The 22,806-nt window shown below is 38.9% G+C and overlaps 1 protein-coding gene and 1 pseudogene across 2 annotated transcripts in view; both read left to right on the plus strand.

Annotated features, from left to right (window-relative positions):
* Positions 1-22,806, plus strand: part of Lsamp (limbic system associated membrane protein) — a 2,106,845-nt gene that overhangs the window by 307,952 nt on the left and 1,776,087 nt on the right. The window lies entirely within an intron of this gene.
* LOC115029690 lies at positions 20,750-20,843 on the plus strand (annotated as a pseudogene).

Here is a 22,806-nt window from a genome sequence, read left to right on the forward strand (position 1 = left end):
AGCTGTGCAGAAAAAAACAGAAGATAAATTTTAAGCCTTAAAATTTGGAGCCTATCCAGGAAAGTGGCTTTTTGTTCAGGGTTAACTTCACATTAGTTTGATTGACATTTGCAAACGATTATGTCTTCCCAATTCTCAAAAAAAAATCCATAAAGTTGTCAGAAATTATATTACATACATGCATATATAATGTATATGTAATGTATATATACATTAAAAGACATAATATATCTGCATTATATAGTCATTGTTGTATTCATAAAAATGTTTTCTTGACTTCCAAATGTTGAGCCAGTATACTAGACTTACCTTTAATCATCTTACCCCTTATAAGAAATACTTACTGTTTGCAGGGCAGAATTATCTAATTTAGAATAAAACTGTTAACATTACAGACTACTGGAGTAATGAAGGAGAGATATTAATGCTAAAGCATGGCTTAATTAATAACTAAAAGTGATGACATTTCTATTTGGCTTCTAAATATGTTTCCTTTTCCTTTCCTTTTGGAAAGTTTGAGATATTCATGTACACAAACATGCAGGCACATCCAGCCACATACAAATTCAGTTTCCTCTTTTCTTTATTACTTAGCAGTAAATAAATTAAGCAGCTAAGGCAAACAAAACTAATGTTTATTATTAAACAGATAGGAAGGTGTGGAATAGGAAGAATTGCTGAAGTGATGAAGTAGATGGAATTGTGAAGAAGAGCGAGGGGGTAGCTCTAGCTGTTGCGTGGATCCACACAAGGACATCTACTCTCTTCCCGGGCTTCTTAGAACTCAGCTTCACCTTATTCTTCTAGCTTCTCTAGAGTTGTTCATTTTCATGGGGCATCCTAAGGCATGCATGCATTAGCCTTATGCATGGATTTGTCATTCTTTCTGTGGAGTCCTCAGGAAACTGATATCACAGTAGGAACCAGAAGAGAACATGACTTTTCTGCCTACTTAAGACATAGATGGGGAATTGTGGGCTTTGTAGCTATCAGGTATTTTGTAGTGTTCCAAGTATTTTCAAAGCTAACTCCTCTAATTTGGATCTGATAGAAAAATAAGAGACTTCAAATATTGGCTCTCTCCTCATTTCATCTCAAAGGTAGGAGTCCATTATCTCTTTCATCTGATTATTAAATTAGTCTGAGTATAAAATGTATAAAATGTATACGCAGTTCTTCTTAATATAGATATCTGTAGAGTGCTATTGAATCATAGCCTGCTTGAAGAGTCTTAAGAACTGCATTCCAGTGAATGTCCCTGCTACCTTTCTAATCAGATATATTGGGAAGCTTTAGACTAGGCCAGACTCTAAAGATTGCTCACTTTCCTACCAGTTAGGTGAACCCAGTGCCAGAAATATTCAGACCTCTCAAGATTCTTACAAGTGTTCCAGAAACACCCTGAATCTCTAATAGAATTTAATGAATGCCTATTACTACTTAAGAAGTTGCAGGAGAGTTTAGGAAAAATACTATATTTAAAAGTGCAGAAAAAAGAAAGATAGGTGAAAGACCTTTGGGGGGATGGGGAAAAACTAATGTTGAAGTTCAATTTGCAGATGGGAGAAAGAAAGGGATGAGATGCACTGTCTTTACCCCTAAAGGCATAGAGGAGTACCTGGGCATGAACTGAGAGGTCTATCACCTCTCACTTAGGCAGTTCTTTGTCTTACTCGGGCTGGGATTTTTTGATCAGGGGCTATTCAATTCACTCTTCATTCTGAAATGCTGTTCTAACTCAGTCCCATGCCAACCAGCAGCTGCTTTCTCTAAACAGCATTTGAATGCAACACAGGCTCCTAAGGAGGAAATGGTGTCACTGTGGTTTCCAGTCTTTTCTACACCCACGTATATTTACATCTCCCGCATCCTTAAAAGAATTCAGTTAAAATGCTTCATTTATAGAGGCTCAGCCAAGAGGACCTGCCCGGGGGAGTTTATGCACAGATGAATGTATTATTCACAAGCTTGATCAGATCATACAAAATTTGCACTATAACCACACACCCTCAGGAAATTCCTTTCATAAACCTAAATGATTATGCTTAAAAGAATAGTGTAGAAGACTGAAACTAAGACCAGAAAGGGGTAAAGCTCTTGTTAATTTACATGTGGGAGACTCACATAGTGATCTTTTTTGAACACATGCCCCTCACATACAAACAGCCCCGCCCCCATGTACTACTTCCTTCTCTTTAAAGTGTCCCCTTTAACAGTTTTGTTAAAGAAGAGGGAATGATGAATAAAGTCAAATGGATGAATTATTTTAATGATGGTTTCTATGACAACATGCTCTACATACTTTGTGGTTAAGCAAAGAATTAGTAAGCAAATGTAGAGAAAATGTGGTAAGATAGTGAAACAAAGAAAGGCCTATTGATGGGGGAAAATACTCCATACATTAAGAAGGAAAATTGCATTGTATGTGTAGACTCTTTAGCTATGTATCTCCTTAGGCTGTTTCTGGAGTTTATCACTTAGCCTATAATATCCAAGGAGGACATTTGTGAATTTTCTTGGTGTTATCACCTCTACAAGGTACTTCATGGTTATTTTCTGAGTCCTATCCTCGTTCTAACTGAAGGGCTTAAGTTGACAGACCACTGCATTAACACTAGATTTGGCATTGAACATTGGTCAGCAGAATGCTCTGCAAAGGATACTGCTGCTACTTCCAGCTTCTGCTCTGCAGAAAGAAACCTATCTATTATTAAAACCTCTATTAGTAGTGCTAAGATTGTACTGTTCTTTATCTAATTGGTTTTTATTACTTTGAAAACCCTGGGAATGTGGAGCACAAATGCACATTTGCTAACAGTTGTTCTCTTTTCTATTGTACTCTCTGGAGTTGCTTTTAGAGCATTTAGATTTTCTTAACAGGAAAAAGACAGGAAATATTAGACAACATTGGAGTACCTGCAAAGAGACTACTAGCCCAGGATTTGATTAGCTATAAGCCTTTGGTACTTAACCTTGTTGAGGGCACATGACTTATGTGGCTTTTTTCTGTTACTATTGAAAATGTACAGCAGCTGAGGATATACTGGAATTGTAGCATTATCATATTAGGGATGCTATTGTTCATTTTCTATACATTGAAATTGCCCTTTTTGATTAATCAAATTAAGAACAAGCTCTCATACTTTTAATTTTTTTATGCAGAGTGCCCTTTTCTAGGGTCAAATAAATGAATGGGGAAGAGGTATCCGTTTGTATTATTAAGTATTACTGTGTCCTTCTCATGAGCTTTCCTTTGTGTTGAGCTATTCTTTGTTTGAAAATTGCCATGAACAGCATTGTGTTTTCATTTCTAGCAGTAGTGTCAGCAACAGAACCATTAATATTTCCTCTACTGACTACTTTCCAAGAGCACTGCTTTTATTAAAATACTTTATGTCACTATAGATAATCACATTATTAATCTGCATTATTTCTGGTTCATCATGTCTTTAAAAGTATAGTGTGTAGGCACTATTTTGATTTCTCATTTTCTTCCTCTTCCTTGATCCCAGAAACTGTTTCTACTTTTTAAAAAGATATATAATAAAGTTTAATAAACTGTGTGTGTGTGTGTGTGTGTGTGTGTGTGTGTGTGTGTTATAGTTCACAGAGTCTGCAGAGGATACCAGATAGCAATGTGCTGAACTCTCATGAAGTTGTGAATCACCTGATTGGGGGGCTGGGAACTGAACTCTGATCCTATGCAAGAGTATCAAAAGCTCTTAATGGCTAAGATATCTCTCACTTCCACTTTGTCCTTAAAAGGTTTCCCTAAGTCATAACCAGGACTTTGCATTCAATTCTTGTTCTTTGGTTTGTGAAATCTCTACTTGGCTTTTTAGCAATGTGCCTCTCAATCAGTAATCACATAAGTGTAGGAATACTTAATATTTAGCAAATAAAATAATGTCTAGAGAAGTTATTGAAGTATTTCACTGTTTCACTGAGTTATTACAATGCCCCAGAAAGTGAAGTATAAGTATATTATACTTTCCAATTTATAGATATGGACATTGAGTCAGGAAAAGGGAAAGTCATTTGTCCTAAATTCCCTATTTTGTATGAAAGCTTGGACTCCATCACTGGAGGTCTCAGAGGTCCACAGACCCTGCCTTCTGTACCATTCAGGGCTGCCTCTCAGAGTGCCCTCTGCAATGTCATTATGATTCCCTTGCCTCTCTTATACGTCTCTGTTCAACTCAACAGAAAAGTATCCATTGAGTACCCAATAGGGGGCAGCGCATGGTCTCCTTCACAGTTGGCTTTCTCACCTTGCCCATGAATTGTATCCTAGAGGGAATCATTAACTCTAAAATCATGCCATGGCTTTTAAGCTCTAGGAGCCCTTTCTCTGGGTGTGGAGGGGAGCTGGCATGGGAACACTGGGGAGCAGCCCCATCATTCCTGTCCCATTTCCTAATTATTCATAATTTCACTAGGATCCTCTCAATGCCCCAGTCTCATCACTGTAAATTTATTCAATTGCTCTTTCTCTTTGACCTCTAAATCTAATCAGTTCCTAAATGTTACTGATATCCTCCTTTAAAATTCATCTCAACAGCCATAACTCTACAGGGGCCTTAATCACCTGGCCTCTGAATTGTATTCTCTGTGCCTTAACAACCTGGGTTCCCACAGGGTCTGTCCACCAGACAGTTATCCAGAATTTGAAGTACCAGCCTCCCAACATACTTCTGATTGTCTTTTTTTTTTTTTTGACATGGAACAAAGGCTAAGTCCATTCCAATGGCATATGGATCATTTCTCACTGGGTACTTACCATCCCTACTCCTTTGAAGGGCAGTCACATACTACCACATGTACCACAACTTGATGTCACTCCCCTAACATTAACTTCCTTATAGCTTGACCTATCTGTAATTCTTTATTATGTGGCATCTAATAGTATATAAATTTAACTACATAAGTTAATAACTAAATGACAGATATAATGACTCCTCAGTTGCCTGCTTTACCATGCCCAAACTTCTCAGCAAGGTCGTAGAAGCCCATCGTCCTTGCTCTTGCTCCCATCAAGCTAGTCTTTGAATCCAGCATGGTATTTTGACCCCCGTTTCTCAAGAAGATGGATTTTTTTGTTGTTTATTTCTTTACAATAGCATTTTTTCCATTTCTCCAGCCCTTCTCCATTTTCTTTCTATAACATACTGTCCTCAGTTATTTGTACTTCTGCCATTCATAATTCCCGATTCGTAAATATAATCACTGATTCAAAATAGGTGAATCAAGTGAATCTGCTCTTCTGAAAAGTTGGCATCATGTAATTGTCACGCAATTGTCTATCAGGTGTTAGGAGACTAAGATTGTATTTCCAGCTGTAATCTTGTCAGCATGGTCAGTGAATAACTTTCTATCCATAATATTCCCATTTGGAAAAACTGTTTAAAAACTGTTAGTGACTTCACAATTCTGTTAACATAATTAGATGGATGTCCCTATGGAAAAATAGTATGGTCAAATGCTAAAATGTTAAAGTTACCACTATACACAATTACACAATGGTATTATAGTAAATGTTTTTAACTTGCTTTTTCATGCCAGAAGGCCAAAGCAAAGCCAGAGACAAACAGCTGCAAAGCAATACCATATTACATGAACTTTCATGATGTAAAGGGTTTCTTTCAGAATTTGTTTTGTACTGTATTGGACACCAGAAAGTGATCCTTCAATATTTTTCAACTAATCTAATATTTATGAAGAATTACCCTGATCTCTAAACTTTCAATAACACCAAACTATCAGAAACATCATAGCAACAACTAAACAAAGGCTTAACCGAATTGATGAACTCTCAAATGTTGATTTACCCCAAAATTTGGAATTGGGGTGTCAAGTTTGTCTCACTCAAAGCTCATATCTTGTTCAATGACCAGGATGCTCCTGTGGCAGATCCACTCTTTGTTTTTAATGATAAACCCTTTTGGTCAGCAAACACAGCATGCCTGTAAGTGGCTCCCATAGTATGAAAAGACACAAAAGAATCCAGACACCAAGCCAGTCTTGGTGTCTCTTGTGGAGCAGTGTCCTGTTGGGGTCAGCAGGTTGGCTTCTTGCCATCCAGAGACGATGTCTTTTATAATGAGAAAGTTAAAGAGATAATTATGGAAATTAATTCCTGAACCGATATGCCCTGTGAACTTGGCCAGGCAGAACTTTGAATATCAAGGGCAGTGCTGTAATGCAGAACAGAAACAGAAAACCTTAGCTTAGCAGTCTCCTCTGGAGGCTGTGTTTTCACCCTGCCCCAAGCAGTTTTATTTAACAAGTGTATGCATCTGCGAGTGTATATGTCAGGTGTGATTGTGTGTCTCTGAGTGGGCTTGTCAACTAATACATGTAGATGGCCCATTAACCGGTCTAACGTATTGGGTTAAATAGGATAGATCACACTTGATGACATCAACTTGCACCACCATGATGCAAAAAGAAAATAAATTAGGGTAAGTGGAAGGGATGAAAAGAGGAAACGGAATAAAACCCCTAACCTACTTATTTTCTTCCTATTCTAAACCCTGTGTAATCTGCTTTTGGGGATAGATTCAAAAATATCCCATATTGCAAGCCTCATCACCACCCCACCACATCTCACTCTTAGGTCAGGGCCAAGCTTAAGGCATGAAAATCAATGCAGAGAAAGAAACACATGCCCAAGTTTTAAAATAGTCCTTATCTATAATCTGATTTATTTTCAACCAGTAAAGAGCTAGTCTAACAACAGGCTCAGCTAACATGAAGAGTAGTAGCCACATTCCAAATGAGATTTCTGAGAACTCATTTCAAAAAAATTATTTTCCTGGAATTCTGCACAGTTTGGACGGATATACATAAGTCATATCCACATATCATAGAACGGGAAGGAGAAAGGACGAAGTATTTCTATTTTCTAATGCTGCCAAGGTACACGCCTCCTATAATTTTCAGAGACCCACACTATAATTCACTCTCTGTCCTATGATCTGCCTCTTTTCTCTCTCTCATTAGATTTAATTCGGTAATAACACCCTACAAGCCATTCAAGCACAAATACCGTCGCTGATTGCAACTTTCTCCTGCTGGTCCCTGAATATTACTCTAATCTCTGTGTACACATGTGAGCGTGTATCTGGCCCAGTCAAGGCGGGCTTCTTTGTTATTACCTTAATCTTCAAACCTATAATATCTCATACTCTGTGTCCACAGAGCTTAGAAGTGCATCCGTCCTAGAGCACCAATATCAGAGAGTTTATTCTCCTTCCTTAGCAGTTGCTGTTTAATTTGGAATTGCTTCCTTCCTGCCTCCCTTTGTCTTATTCTCTCTTTTTATGATTCTTGATGTTGTTTTTAGTTAATATTTCATTTTTATCTATTTCTTCAGAATTTCTTACAATGCATTTTCATCCTATTCACCCCTCTTCTGACTCTTACTTAGTCCAGACTCTTTCCCTACCCACCCAAATGTATAGCTTATTTTTCACCTCAGGACCAATTTATACTGCTCAAATATTCTTCCCCATGTGGTCTTCCTTAAGCTTGGCCAATGTATCAATAATTACACTCTCAGACAAAGTTAACCTCATCTTCCCAGCAGCTAGACGGTACAAATACCCCCATAGCTAGGAATGGGGTGTCATATCTAACTTCCCACTCTGTGCTGGGATTTTGGGGTGGCTTTGGCTTACACAGGCCTTGTGCATGCGGTGACAACTGCTATCAATTTATGTGTACAGCTGCCCTTCTGTATCCAGAAGATATTTCTCATAGTTTTCACTATCTCTGGTTATGACATTTCTTCTACCACAATAATACCTGAGCCTCAGAAGAAGCAAATGCATTTTATATGTATTATTATATATGTGGTTGAATTTTTTTTACTTTCTTATTTTCTATGCTGGGTTAAGTTATTGATGTCTGTCTTAATCATACTCTCCTGAAATTTGAGGAGTGTATTAATCTATTGACACAGTGAAAAGTCACTGAGGGTCCGTTGCATACAATGAATGAACTCCATTCTAAGTACATATTATAACCCCTTCTTCTCAAGCACTCAAGTGTTTCTGACAGTGCTGTGTTTTAACAACTGACAAATTTCCACAATGCCTCTTTTCTTTGCATTTTAATGTGTGTTTTGCTTTTCGTCTATGTTGTTCTTTTGAGTTTCCCTGTAATAGCCCAATTTGTGGTGCTCTCTTGCCTACTGCTGAATGAACTTGGGAAGATGTTTTCTTTTGTGTGGCATGGCTATGCCAATTCATGTTTCCTCTGGGAGAAGGTTGAGCAGTTATTAGTTATGTGTCTGTGTCTCTTTGCTGCCTCTTTTTTTGTTGTTTGTACATAAGCAGCATCACTAAAATGTAGCAGATTGAAATTCCACACTGCATATTACACTTGCATATGTGCACACACACAACACAACTTCCCCCTCCAAACACACACATGCACACACACACGCACGCACGCAGGCACGCATGCTCATGATCCCAAATGACCAAGAAGCATTAATTTATATGATAGAGAAGATAAAGGGTCTAACAAGGATACAATTCTGTATTTGTAATACTTTCTCTTGGGCAAAGGTCTAATGATTTATTTTCTAAAGGATCAAAGAAAAAGTCATAGCATTCTGTGGCTTCAGAGACATGCACATTAATATTTTGAGAGAAGAGGAAAATGAAGGTTACCCAAACTCACATGGACAAGGTCCAGTATATCTGACATCAAGTTGCCTTATGCTTCTTGATCAGATACCTGTGGAAAGCATTTGACTTTGATCAGATGTCTAGACTAGGTTTGTCGTCGTCGTCGTCGGTCGTCGTCGTTTTCTTTATGCCGCCATTGTTATTTTTCACTAACATTAATTTAACATTTCCTTTTGTTGTTTTGTACTTAAGTAACTTTTAAAAATATAATGAGATGGCTGGAAGATAAATAGAGGAGGGACAATGTATAACAAGTAGAGTTCTCGTATTTCTAACCCTACCTGGATATTTAGTAACATTTATTTATTTGCAAGAGAGTATCTATCTATCTATCTATCTATCTATCTATCTATCTATCTATCTATCTATCTATATCATGCATATATCTATAGGTCTACTCTAAATATCCTCCAGTAGTGCATATCTATATCTATAGATATAGATATCTTTATTAGAAATGAAGTTTGCAGGAATATGGCATAAAAATGGGTTTGTGAGAACAGGAGAGTGAAAATAATATTTATTTAACATCTGCTATATGTTTAAATACACAGTTGGCTACATCCATACAGAGCAGTTAGTTTAATCATCTCAGCTGCCGTAAAGCTAAATGGTGGTATCTCTGTCTTTATAACTATGGAAATTGGTGCTCGTATAAATTATGTCTTTTGCCCAATAAAGTTTCATCAGCCTGATGAATGATGGAAAGCATATTTAATTTAAGATGGCTTGACTTCAAAAGGATTTTTTAATCTATTAATTTGGAGAAAACCTACTACATTTCATTTATCATTAAATACTTTCCCTGCTTATCAAGCTATTAATGTTGATAATGGTGAGATGAGATATGATATGTGATTCTCTCTTATCAACTGAGGAAATTAATATGAATTTCTGGTGGTCCACAATAGTGTTTATAGACTTGAGAGATGTCTTAATGTTTGACTGTGAGCCCTACCTGATTCTTTGAGGTAGACAGTCTGCTTGTATTAGGAGTTCCCCTACATCCAGGTTTAAAACAAAACAAAACCTGTGCTTGGTCCCTTTTTACACTATTGTGACTGGTTCTTCTTTTGGCACTTCACGTTAGAGACACAAATTGGTCCCCTAGAAGGTTCTTCTGGACTTTCCCATTGCCTTCCTATACCATAACAGGTCCATCCTATAACGCTCTCTGCTTAGAGAGTTCCACATTCATCTCCCAGGTCTACAATGGCCTTTTTCTTCTTGTTGTCTTTACTAAGGCTGGTGAGGAAAAGCTCCTATCTCAGTGACAGTGTGTGAGGTGAGGATTGAGGTGCCTAGTAAAAGTTTACAATGTTGGACAGGGATAGAGATAGGAACAAGAGACAAATGCATGGCCACAGGGACAGGAGATAAGTCTGCAGAGACGTGAACACAGCTTCCTAGAATGAACTGGACCTGTACAGCTGAATAACTTAACAGATGTCAGGGATTCCAGAGAGGCTGGAATGTTGCAGGTCCACAACCTAATTAAAATTGATTTGGGCTATCCTTAGCCCTCTTCATCGCCAGTCCTTGTCCATCACTGTGTCTGGTCTAAAGTACTGGTACGTGACAGCTCAATCCTTTGTAACAGATTAATTTAGGAGACAATTAGATTTTTTTTCTTGTATTATTTGGTGCTTTTTTATATATAATTTTTTATTACATATTTTCCTCAATTACATTTCCAATGCTATCCCAAAAGTCCCCCATACCTTCCCCCCCCACTTCCCTACCCACCCATTCCCATTTTTTTGGCTCTGGCGTTCCCCTGTACTGGGGCATATAAAGTTTGCGTGTCCACTGGGCCTCTCTTTCCAGTGATGGCCGACCAGGCCATCTTTTGATACATATGCAGCTAGAGTCAAGAGCTCCAGGGTACTGGTTAGTTCATAATGTTACCAATCAAATGTATAAGGATATTGTCAGACAGTATTTGTGGCCTAGAGCAGAGTGTTCCCTTCTTTACTGCCACCCTTCTACAAGATGATTCCACTAATATATTTGGAAATTAACATGATGCACCACTTTCATTGTTGTCGTACTATGTATGGAGTTTGAGGTCATCTGAGATGGCAATCCTGAACTATGGCTTCTTGGTTCCAGAATAGATTACCTCTTATCCTCTTTGAGGTAAAGGTTGTGGATTTGTGTTTATAACTGGGACCAGTCACTAGAGGCAATCTTTCCATTTTTATATTCCTTGGAACAGAGCTTAAAGTAATTGGAGAGTTAAAGTTGATACACCTTCAAGGGGCAGATGATAGTGTTATGGTGCACAGTAGCAGATGGGCCTCCATTTGCACTAAAGTCCTGGGCCTCTCAGAGAAACTACCTTGATGTCACATACCTATAATATTTTTTACTAAAGAGAAACAGACATAGCAGCTACTTTGAACTTCAATTATAATTTTAAGGGTAGGTTATGAGACTCCTTTCTCGAGCACACTCAAACTTACAGGGCAAAGAATACCAAAGTCTAATTGGTTCTGACCTCTATGAAGGAGTCTCCCCTGAATTCTAGTAGCCCCCTTGAACTCCAGGGAGTCATTTCTTCTCTTAGAGTGCATTAATATGTGTATGTTTCTGATGGGAAATCTAAGCTGCTGCTTTTATTGATGTCATTTTAGAACTGTTAAAATTAAATAAGCATAAAATGTTACAATGATTGGTGTAAGAGTACACTGTATTGTTTAGAAAGCAAGTAATAAAACAATACTTCCTCTGTTCTCTCTTTCCTCTCAGGCCAGTCCTTAAATATCAGCTAGGAAATAGGGGTATCCTGCACCTGGGTAGAATTTATGTTTGTTTGCTTGTTTGCTTGTGTATTCTTTCCCAATCTTTCTCAGACAGCCTTTAATGCCTTTTGAGGTATTACACGATGAAGAGGCATGGCAGCTTTTCCTCAGGTCCAGGACCCATCTGCTAAACACTCAGGTCAGCTCCAAAGCTGGAGCTATGACCCACCCCACTTTTCTTGTTTGTAATTCTTGGTTTCCCTGTTCAGTTCCCACTATATATACTCCTTTCCCCGAAGGGTGGCCATTCCATCTCTGTCACTGGGCTTTTAGTCAAATGAATGTAAAACACTTAACCACAAGACCTGGCCTGAGTCGGTGCAAAATGTCAGACCTCATTTGCTTAAAAAGTGAAAAATAAAGTCATCTGCTCTGTTTATCTCTAGCTTTCCACAGTCAATGGCAGTTGCTGATTTTAATCTATTGTGATAAAGTGCTTAGCGTTTCTCACATATGGATGCAGAGCTGAAAGTGAAGAGAGAAGCCTTGGCTATTGCTTAGCTAAAGGCACACTGCACTGGAGTCTCTTCTCATATATATATATATATATATATATATATATATATATATATATATATATATATATATATATTGTGTGTGTGTGTGTATGTGAATATCGATTTTTCTTTCTCTATCTCTCACTCTCTCATGCTCTCGGCATTTTGAGATTTAGATACAGGAGTGCAGCTCTTATTTTTCTGGTTTAAATCATCACACAGTGTATGATACACACACATTGGTAAATTTCAGACTTATATATACAATAGCTTTGTTCAGGCAATATGGGAGAGAAGCATGAATGCCCTGTGGTGCTGGCTAGGTTTGGAAACTAAGGGTGATGGGAGGAGTCTGTATCCAGAGGCAAGTATTTAGAAAGTATTACGTTAGGCACATTTCTCTGCTGATTTTTTTTGTTTGTTTTTTGTTTTTTAGGCAGCCTCTGCATTAACAAGTTTGAACAACTAGATAACTAAATATGTTGCAAAAAAGTGATGAACTATGCTTGCCCTTATGTCACCCCTCTTGAATTGTTTATGGGGGACTCAATAATATTGCATCTCCCCATATGAGTAAAATAATAAATAGACTTTAAATTTTATTTTAAATATCATCCAACTTGTCTATTTCAGCTCATATACACACATATACACATACCCACATATATGTGTGTGTATGTGTGTGTGTGTGTATGTGTGTATACACTCACACAGACAAATTAAGTCAGCAGGCAGAGTGGATAGAAATATAATATAAAATGGAAGGAAGCTTATTCCCACATCTCTGTTCAATTCTTCCAGCATTAACTGCTGCGTTATTGACAATGGATTTGTGCTCAGCTTGAGTCAGTCATATATTTCATTGGAACTGACAGGTTACCATCTACCTATTGGCATCCTGCTGGTATCACAGGTGACACACTTGTACAGCTGCTGCATGCTGGCCATGTTTAAGATGAGCGAACGTTTTAGGGAGAGATTTTCCTAAAACACTGTTCAATGGCTACATGTAGGAGACAATTTACCTAAAGCCATGGAGAAGAAAGAAGCTTCGGGGACTTAAGCAGTCCTAAGACAGCCCTACCACAACAGAGGCCAAGCCAGTGACAGAGGATTAGTCCACATCTGATTAATAAAAGTTCTGTTCTTTTAAATGTGTTACTATTTTGATAATAGTATACAGTTATAGAATATAACATAGTCAGCACTGCTTTCAAGCTCTAATCCTCTTCTATGCCTAGTTACCCCTTCATCTCTCAGTCAGTCACCTTCTTTCATGCAAGAGTGTGTGTGTTTGTGTGTGTGAGTGTGTGTGTGTTTGTGCAAGTATGCATGTGCATGTGTATGTGTGTGTATGTTGTATGTCTGTGTATGTTAATTTGTGTATGTGTATGTGTGTGTCCATGTGTTTTCATGAGTGGTATGTGTGTATGTGTGTTGTGTTTGTGGGTAGGGTTGTGGGCCCACTTCTGTTCTGCCACAGGGCATGGCTTCTTGTGGAGGCTAGACAAGGGGAGTTTAACAGTGATTATCTAATGCTGTCTTGAAGGATGGGGGAGGGGTGCCGGGCAATAGGGAAGCTCTGGGACAGTGCTCCAGGAGTAGGAACACAGTCTGAGATGTGGGAAAGCCAGGGCTGGCTGGGGGTTGTTCCTGGGCCTGCAAAGAGGCCTGGGCCATTGGGTTCCCAGGCTCTTAGACATCCAGACATGGCTGGGAGTTACAGTAGAGCAGAGAACAAGAATGGAGTGGGGGGCTCACAGGCTGGGGAGTTTAGCCCAGAGCCAGGAGGCAGGGGTGGAAATAGAAGCTCAGGCTAGTTCCAGCAGAACTTATTCTTGGTTTGATGGCTGGCTTGGTGGTGATTTATTATTGTTATGGCAGAAATCAGATACATAAAACCATATTCCATTTCTCAGGGTGGACCTGAGATTAAATACTTTTTTTCAGGGAGGAGTGTCTGTGATGGGAAGTTTATTGCAAACACCCTCCTGGCCTCTAATTATCTCATTAGCATGGAGAATTCTATTTTGAGCCTACTTGACTGTAGTCATATCCCTTTTACTATTGTCTTGGTCTGAGATGTTAGTAATCCCTCACCCACATGTCGAAGGGCTTCAGATGTTGCCCTTATGTGACTGATGGCCACAAATCTACATGAAAGGATCCCTTCAGGATCTCCAGGGCTTCAAGCCTTTGGTTTGACCTTACCAGGCTTCCTCTCATGGTCCATGGCCCCTGATTTATGTGTTTGTTAGTATGCATGTTTGTGTGTGTGTGTGTGTCTGTATGTTTGTGTATGGTGTGGGTATCTGTGTGTTGCATATTTGTGTGTAAGTGTGTCTCTGTGTTTATTGAAGTATAAGTGTTTGTGGTGTGTATGTGTGTGTGTGTGTTTGTATGAGTGTGGGTGTTCAGGTCTAACGCATGTTGCTGTAGCTGTTGTGTGTTCGTGATTCCAACAGTCTGTCATATCTGAGAGATATGTCCTCCTCCCCATCCTACAGCTCTTATTTACTTTTAGCTTCCTTCTCCATGATGTTCCTTGGGTCCTGATGGAGGTGATATATATATATATATATATATATATATATATATATATATCCTCTTTAATTGTGAAGACTCATCACTCACTTAGCCTCTGCTTTTTCAGTCATTACTAGATAAGACTTTTTCAAAATGAAGCATAGACTACATTTACACAATTAGAAATATCAGAACATTGCTAAAGGATGTGTCAATTCAATCTAATCATGCAACATCACTTTCTATGTAAATTTCTAATGTAATCTAATTTATAGTTGTAAAATCTCTGCCATGCTAACCAGGGTCATTCAGGTCCTGGTCAGGAATACAACTGAACAAAAACCTGCTGTGGTTTTTGAGACCTTATTTTTAGTAGAGTCTTTGTTGATGTTTCAGGTAAGGTAAGATTTGACAGAGGGTCTGGGGGGGGAGGGGTATATGTGTTTATCAGCAAAACTATGGTATACTTTTAGTCATAGGTTTTGAAACATAAATTTTGATCATTTCAATATTACTGCCATAGGCGATCCCAGAAATACTCTAGAGGTTCAGAGGGAGCAATTCTATCCAATTTGGAATATAGAGAGACCATTAGAAGTTGCCAAGGTAGACTGGCTCAGAATTTCTAAAGCAATTTCCTCAGGTAGAATTGGACCAGTGTTTTATAGTTATCAACATCAACAGAAGAGCCAACAGGATTAAGAATATGCCGGGTCATTTTCTAAGAAGACTCTGCCGTTTTATTTAGCTGGAATTTCGGGCATGCTGCTTCAATTCTCTGTCATGTAGGGTCTTAAGTGTCAGGTAAAGTAATTAGGATGTAATTGAAAGTCCTGAGTGGCTAATGATGGTTTTTAAGCTTAGGATAATAAGATAATAGCTGCATTCTAGAAGATTAATCTGTCAGCAGTGGGTAGAAGGGAGAAGACCAAGCATATCAGGTAAGAACAGTGTGTGTCTCAATGATCATAAGAGTAGTGTGGAAGGACATCCGCTCTACGGTTAAATTACCTTACTACTACGACATCCTGAAGGAGGCTTAAAATTGAAGCCTAAAGTAGTAATAGCAGATTGACTGTCAGGAGAAAATGTGAGCAGAAACTTAGTCAGGAAACAATGGTTCTCTAGGGCTGTTTGAGGGGAAGCTACGTAAAGCACCCCAGTGCTAAGTGTAGTCCTTACTCCTCATCAAGAAAAGCTCTAAGAATAAAATATAAATTGGGTTTGTTTCCTGTTTATTTTATTTTACTTTGTTTCGACATACTTTTCTCTGTGTACAACAAGTTGGTTTTGAGACTCCATATAGTACCAAGACTGACCTTGAACTCACAGCCATCCTCCTGACTCAATCTCTTACATACTGTGTGTGCTATCATGTCCAGTTCTTTAATTTCCACTTGTCAATACAAAAACATGATGAAGATACAGAGAAATGTCATGGTGGAGAGGAAGTTCAATGTTACTTTCTCCAGAATATCTTCTGACCTAGTGGAAAAGCCATGACAACCAGAAATCCCCAAAGCAGGAGAGGGGGTGGGGGCAAAACTTATAAAGGCAAGACATGAGGCTGAAGCACCAAGCAAACCTTGTCTGTCCTTTCATTTTGCCCAGGGCCAGCTGTGCTCAGAAACCTCTCAGACTGTGTCCTTAATTCAGCCTGGGAAATCAATGTGCCATATCATATTGACAACACGAAACAGGGCAGGCTTATTCCAGTTACTTCAGCTGTCATAGACATAGACCCGCAGAGGGGCCTTCCTCTCTGTCCAACCACAGAAAATGTAATTACAAGTAAACCTGAACAAACGTCAGTGATGCATTTTAAAAATAGAGCAAAGTTTCCACCCCATAGAAGTCAAAGTGAGACTCACAGCCATTTACCCAGAAGGGGAAGAGGGAAGAAACACACAGGAGGGGTGTGGAAGGACAAGTCTCAGAATGACAGGTCTTTCCATCTTTGAAAAAGCAATATATTTTTTTACAGAAAGGCCAGGAATTTTACTGCTACTTGCTGCTGGGTTTTGAGCTAATTAAAAAGGGAATTTTCTCCATATCTACCTCAAGTAGAAATAAATCAATGTTGATGGCAGGGGTATCTCTGTCTGATTTCAGAGATTGTACTTGCACTGTCAGAAAAGAATGGCTTCCATGCTTTTGAAGAAGGGTGTTGTATGAGTGCAGAAAAGCAGAATCAAAGTAAAAACATTGTAAACATATAAAACAAAGTAAAAACATATAAAAGAAGGTCATTAGCATAGGAATTAATCCATGAATCTGGAGGATATTCTTTTTTAAAAAAATATTTTTATTAGGTATTTTCCTCATTTACGTTTCCAATGCTATCCCAAAAGTCCCCCATACCCTAACCCCCCCCATTGCCCTACCCACCCACTCCCACTTTTTGACCCTGGCATTCCCCTGTACTGAGGCATATAAAGTTTGCATGTCCAATGGGCCTCTCTTTCCACTGATGGCCGACTAGGCCATCTTCAGATTCATATACAGCTAGAGACATGAGCTCCGGATTACTGGTTAGTTCATAATGTGGTTCCACCTATAGGGTTGCAGATCCCTTTTGATCCTTGGGCACTTTCTCTAGCTCTTCCATTGGGGGCCCTGTGATTCATCCAATAGCTGACTGTGAGCATCCACTTCTGTGTTTGTTAGGCCCCGGCATAGTCTACAAGAGACAGCTATATCAGGGTCCTTTCAGCAAAATCTTGCTAGTGTATGCAATGGTGTCAGCTTTTGAAGGCTGATTATGGGATGGATCCCTGGATATGGCAGTCTCTAGATGGTCCATCTTTTTGTCTCAGCTCCAAATTTTGTCTCTGTAACTCCTTCCATGAGTGTTTTGTTCCCAATTCTAAGAAGGGGCAAAGTGTCCACACTTTGGTCTTCGTTCTTCTTGAGTTTCATGTGTTTCACAAATTGTATCTTATATCTTGGGAATTCTAAGTTTCTGGGCTAATATCCACTTATCAGTGAGTACATATCATTTGAGTTCTTTTGTGATTGGGTTATCTCACTCACAATGATGCCCTCTAGGTCCAACCATTTGCCTAGGAATTTCATAAATTCATTCTTTTTAATAGCTGAGTAATACCCCATTGTGTAAATGTACCACAATTTTGTATCCATTCCTCTGTTGAGGGGCATCTAGGTTAGTTCCAGCTTCTGGCTACTATAAATAAAGCTGCTATGAACATAGTGGAGCATGTGTCCTTCTTACTAGTTGGAACATCTTCTGGATATATGCCCAGGAAAGGTATTGTGGGATCCTCCGGTAGTACTATGTCCAATTTTCTGAGGAACCACCAGACTGATTTCCAGAGTGGTTGTACAAGTTTGCAATCCCACCAACAATGGAGGAGTGTTCCTCTTTCTCCACATCCTCNCCAGGATCTGCTGTCACCTGGATTTTTGATCTTAGCCATTCTAACTGGTATGAGATGGAATCTCAGGGTTGTTTTGATTTGTATTTCCCAGATGATTAAGGATACTGAACATTTTTTCAGGTGCTTCTCAGCCATTCAGTATTCCTCAGGTGAGAATTCTTTGTTTAGCTCTGAGCCCCATTTTTTAATGGGGTTATTTGATTTTCTGGAGTCCACCTTCTTGAGTTCTTTACCTGATTAAGGATAGGTAAAGATCCTTTCCCAATCTGTTGGTGGTCTTTTTGTCTTATTGACAGTGTCTTTTGCCTTATAGAAGCTTTGCAGTTTTATGAGGTCCTATTTGTCAATTCTCAATCTTACAGCACAAGCCATTGCTGTTCTATTCAGGAATTTTTCCCCTGTGCCCATATCTTCAAGGCTTTCCCCCACTTTCTCCTCTATAAGTTTTAGTGTCTCTGGTTTTATGTGGAGTTCCTTGATCCACTTAGATTTGACCTTAGTACAAGGAGATAGGAATGGATCAATTCGCATTCCTCTACATGATAACCGCCAGTTGTGCCAGCACCATTTGTTGAAAATGCTATCTTTTTTTCCACTGGATGGTTTTAGCTCCCTTGTCAAAGATCAAGTGACCATAGGTGTGTGGGTTCATCTCTGGGTCTTCAATTCTATTCCATTGGTCTACTTTTCTGTCACTATACCAGTACCATGTAGTTTTTATCACAATTGCTCTGTAGTACAGCTTTAGGTCAGGCATGGTGATTCCACCAGAGGTTCTTTTATCCTTGAGAAGAGTTTTTGCTATCCTAGATTTTTTGTTATTCCAGATAAATTTGCAGTTTTCTCTTTCTAATTCGTTGAAGAATTGAGTTGGAATTTTGATGGGGATTGCATTGAATCTGTAGATTGCTTTTGGCAAGACAGCCATTTTTACAATGTTGATCCTGCCAATCCATGAGCATGGGAGATCTTTCCATCTTTTGAAATCTTTAATTTCTTTCTTCAGAGACTTGAAATTCTTATCATACAGATCTTTCACTTCCTTAGTTAGAGTCACGCCAAGATATTTTATATTATTTGTGACTATTGAGAAGGGTGTTGTTTCCCTAATTTCTTTCTCAGCCTGTTTATTCTTTGTGTAGAGAAGGGCCATTGACTTGTTTAAGTTAATTTTATATCCAGCTNCTCCACCGAAGCTGTTTATCTGGAGAATGTTCTAAGATGTGCTGTCTACAAGGTGGGAAAATCGGGGAGCTGATGGTGTTGTATACCATGAAGCCAAAATCCTGAGAACATGAAGTCAGATCTCCTCTTACAGAAGGAAGAGAACACGGAGGCCTTAGGACCAAGGAGAGCAGAACAACATGAAGGCCCCGTTCCAGGAAAGGGGGAACTTGGTTTTCCATTTTGTCTGGACCTTCACTTGAGAAGATCACTCCCATCCACATTTATCTTGCTGTCATGAGCCTAGTCACAGGCTCAAGGACAAAACTTATGGGGAAATCCACAAAAACATGCTTATCAATAATTCTGTATCGTCATATGAGTTCCTTTCTCTGTGCTAACATAAGTGTCATGGTTGTAAAGAGAAACAGTGAGGGTGACAGAGATGGTGTTAAGAGGTTTGGCTTTGTGGTTAGGGAAAGATCTTTCAATAACTTTAGGTATCTTAACTGTGTCTAACTAAGCTCTCTAAGTAGTCTTTTCCTGAAGATTCGTTTAACAATTAGTGTTTTCCAAAGATGAAAGATCTCATTTTTAGTAGTTATTAACATGGCAGAAGCCAATGTTAAAGAACTCAATGAAAGAGAAATTATAGTCAATTCCACTTTAAGTCTTTGGATAAATTTGGCCCCTACTACCACAGAAAACATTAGATGAATCTTGAATAATGAATGTAAAGATGACATTATAATTAACAGAGTTGCAATGAACAAAATATTTCTGTTTGAGTGTGACACTTAAAAGATTTGTGTGCATATCCCTGTCTTCCCAGCCATGTTTACTGTAAAACAAAGAATGAGCTATTAAAGGAAACTTTAGCCAATTTATCTAATTTACCTTTATTTTAAATCTCTGTGTGTGAGCATTTGTGGTATATAGTTCTGTATAGGAACAGAAAAACAGAGTAAATTTCTATTATACAAATACAAACAAGGATGTCTGTAAATTGAAACAGCTGAGAATCTGGTATCTTCTTGGTCCATGGAGTGGATGTCTCAGTAGTCTCAGTCTGGTGCTGAGACCTGGCAGACTCCTGGATACTGAAGGACACTAATCCACACAGGAAGGCTGAAGATGCTGAGTTCTGGTGGCAAATGAGCATCATAGCAATGCTTTTGCCTTACATCTTTTTCAATGTGAGCTGCCATAGGAAAGTCATTCTCTCCCCGTTAGATAATCCTCCCAGGGAATTCCTTCACAGACCCACCCAGAAGCATGCCTCCAGTTTGTTTCCAGATATAATAAAGTTGACAGCAAAGATAAACCATTACATGTAACAAGTGAGCTTGTCACCCCTCAGTTACATGAAAACCAGTGGCATAGCTGACAAGCCTTACCTAACCCTCCTCATTCAGACTGGGATGGGAGCCAGTGTTTGTGATGAGTTTGTGAGCCTTCTTTGTCCAGGTTAGCAGCTATTCCTAAGATTGCTTGCTTCTGTGTTAATGTCTGTTACCCACACTGGCCAAAGTTACTCATTAAGGGAGGCACACAGATTGAATGGTCACATCTGGACAGCAACTCTTTGAAATCTTATCTTCATCAATTTTTAAAATATTTTTATCGGACTGTAGGCAAAATCAGTAGTTAAGAGTATACATTGCATGCTCGCTTCAGCAGCACATATACTAAAATCAGAATGATACAGAGAAGATTAGCATGGCCCCTGTGCAAATTTGTGAAGTGTTCCATAATTTTTAGCTCAGAATACCCAAGATACAATTCACAAACCACATGAAACTCAAGAAGAAGAAAGACGTTCTTCTTAGAAGATCTTAGAACTTTCTTAGAGCTTAGATCTTTCTAAGAAGGGGAAACAAAATACCCATGGAAGGAGTTACAGAGACAAAGTGTGGAACAGAGACTGAAGGAATGACCATCCAGAGACTGCCCTGCTTGGGGATCCATACCATATACAATCACTAAACCCAGACACTTTTGTGGATGCCAACAAGTACTTATTGACAGAAACCTGTTATAGCTGTCTCCTGAGAGGTTCCACCAGTGCCTGACAAATACAGAGATGGATCCTAGCAGCCTACCATTGGACTGAGCACAGGGTCCCCAAATGAAGGAATGAGAGAAAGGACCCAAGGAGCTGAGGGGGTTAGCAGCTCCATAGGGGGAACAACAATATGAACTAACCAGTACCCTCAGAGCTCTCAGAGACTAAACCACACACCAGAAAGTACACATCGTGGGACTTCTGGCTTAAGATGCATATGTAGCAGAGTGTGGCCTAGTTGGTCATCAATGGGAGAAGAGGCCCAGTGTAGGGGAATACTAGGGCCAGGAAGCTTTGTGGGTTGGTTGGTGAGTAGGGTTAGGGGGAAGGGATAGGGAGTTTTCAGAGGGGAAACTAGGAAAGGGGACAACATTTGAAATGTAAATAAAGTAAATATCTAGCTTTTGTTTTTTGGTTTATTTTTTGTTTGTTTTTTGTTTTTGTTTTTAAAGAGTATACACCGCTCTTGGAGAGAACACCCACATTGGTTCCTGGCATTCACAACTGTTTGGGACTTCAGTTCCATGGTATCTGATGCCATCCTCTACACCCTGGGGGCATCAGCACTCACATAGGCATATTCCTCCATAGTAACAGAAATATGTATATGTGTGTGTGTGTGTGTGTGTTTGTGTGTGTGTGTATAAAAATTTAAAAATATTTATAGTTGTTTCTTGATACTTTTAGAATTTTAATTAAAACATAATTATATTGCTTCCCTCTTCTCTTTCCTGGTGTTTTTTTTTTTTTTTCAAAAGTTTTGTGGGTAGGTCACCATGCCCTTAGAATTCTGGATTAGTTTAAGTAACCGAGTACTTGATAAAATTAAGCCTATCATTTCATGAGTGGACTTGAGAATCTCAAATTGCGAATGTATGATATTGATTTCAGATTTAGATGATACATCAACTCAACTAAGATTGCTGGTGATCAGCCTTCCCCCATTGCTTCAAGTGCCCAAACCTTAGGAAGGTCAGCCAGCCTTCAGAAAGCACTTAGGAAGCATTTCATCTACAGATACTCTGCCTGGAAGAAGGAAGACACTAAGCCAGGGTTGATAATTGGAGTATTTTGTTATCTCTGGGATCTTGGAATCTTCAAAATAATTGCCTCGTGTTTTTGGCTGAGTACAAATAATTCATGAGGCAGACTGGTTGCGAACAGCTGTGTGTGTGTGCTGTGAAATGACAGAAGGCAGGTCTGAGCCTCTGCCTTCTCAGTAACACTGTCTCCCTCCTGTCCCTGAGGACATCTGACATCTTCAATTGCATTAGGACTCACCCCTGCATTGAAATCACAGCTTCACAGGCAGAACACAGCAGACAGGTGAGAAGTCCCCTGATGGTAGAAAACCTCATAATTTAAGATACATTTTTGACAGAAAGATTGTTGGTGGAGTTCTAAGCCCTTAACACTATACATTTATGAATACAATATCTGATGCTATATTTGAACTGCGTGTTGCATAATGTCCTGAGCCATCAGTAAGTACAGCATGTTGCAGTTTAACAGAGTGAGGGACAAAGTGGAGATATATTACTATAATGCAACCGTTCTTTCTATTTAAAATGTAGTTTAATTAACTAAGAAACTGATGAGAAAACCTGATGGAGCTATTTTTTTCTTTCAAGTGATACTAGAACTAAAATATTATCT

Source organism: Mus caroli, chromosome 16, assembly GCF_900094665.2.
Source record: "Mus caroli chromosome 16, CAROLI_EIJ_v1.1, whole genome shotgun sequence".
NCBI lineage: Eukaryota > Metazoa > Chordata > Mammalia > Rodentia > Muridae > Mus > Mus caroli.